This window comes from Arachis duranensis, chromosome 4, assembly GCF_000817695.3.
Source record: "Arachis duranensis cultivar V14167 chromosome 4, aradu.V14167.gnm2.J7QH, whole genome shotgun sequence".
Lineage (NCBI taxonomy): Eukaryota > Viridiplantae > Streptophyta > Magnoliopsida > Fabales > Fabaceae > Arachis > Arachis duranensis.
In genome coordinates this window covers 38,314,814-38,316,363 of record NC_029775.3, presented here as the reverse complement: position 1 = coordinate 38,316,363, position 1,550 = coordinate 38,314,814, and positions in this window count along the sequence as shown.

Sequence of the window (1,550 nt, the reverse complement as noted above, 5' to 3'; positions counted from 1 at the left end):
AGTGGCTTTGGAATATTCTCTTTCTTGCCTCTTGGGTTGGGTTGTTTTCCTTTAGGGGCCATGATCAAAGTGAGAATGTTTTTGTGATCACGGATAAGCACACCAAACTTAGAGGTTTGCTTGTCCTCAAGCAAAAGAAAAGAGAGAAGAGGAATAGGAGGAGAGTAAGTGTGGAATGGTGGGTGAGGAGAGGAGCGCCAAAAGTGAATATAAAGGGAGGGGGTGGGTTTTCGAAAATAAAAAGAGATATAAGATAAAAGATATGATTTATAAAAGATAAATATGACAAGAAAAGGATATAATTCAAAAAGATATGAATGATATTTAAAAATAAATTTGAAATTTATAATTTGAAAAAGATTTTAAAAGATAATTAAGTTGGGAAAGAGCTTGGAAAAAGAGTTCGATTGGATTGAAAATCAATTGTCTTTATGGATTAAAATGCATGTAAAATCTTTGAAATAGGGATTTCAGAAATTAGAGATTTTAAAAACTAGGATTAAAATTTTTGAAATTGAAGGATGATATTTGGAAACATGTTTATGCAAGAAATCATGAATTAAAACATAAAAATTAGAAAATTTTTGAAAAAAATGAATTTTACCTTCTCCCCACCATCCTGGCATTAAACGCCCAAACGCTGCATGTTTTGGGCGTTTAACGCCCAAATGATGCTTCTCCTGGGCGTTCAACGCCCAGCTGTTGCTTCTTTCTGGCGTTGAATGCCAGGAAGTCCTTTGTCACTGGGCATTTTTCTGAACGCCCAGGATGCTGTCAATCTGGCGTTAAACGCCCTTACTGGCATTGAACGCCCAGTGGGTGCTTCTTTTGGGCGTTCAACGCCCAAAACGTTTCTCACTGGCTTTTCCACGCTAGTGAGCTTCCAGATTCCCCTGTAACTCTGTGAACTCAAACGATTACTATTTTACCTTTTGAAGATACTTGACACATACCTATAAAGAAAAGGAAATTTATTTAATTAGTAAATAAACTTTGTAAATGGCTGGGTTGCCTCCCAGCAAGCAGTTCTTTATTGTCTTTAGCTGGACTATTACTGAGCTCTAATCAAGTCTCAGTTTTGAGCATTCTTGCTCAAGATTACTTTCAAGATAATGTTTAATTCTCTGTCCATTAACAATGAACTTTTTGTTAGAGTCATTATCCTGAAGCTCTACGTATCCATATGGTGATACACTTGTAATCACATATGAACCTCTCCACCGGGACTTTAATTTCCCAGGGAACAATTTGAGCCTATAATTGAATAGCAGAACTTTCTGCCCCGGCTCAAAGACTCTGGATGACAGTTTCTTATCATGCCATCTTTTTGCTTTCTCTTTGTAAATTTTTGCATTTTCGAAAGCATTGAGTCTAAATTCCTCTAGCTCATTTAACTGGAGCAATCGTTTTTCTCCAGCTAACTTGGCATCAAGGTTCAGGAATCTGGTTGCCCAGTAGGCCTTATGCTCCAGTTCCACTGGAAAGTGACATGCCTTTCCATACACAAGCTGGTATGGAGAGGTCCCTATAGGGGTCTTGAATGCTGTTCT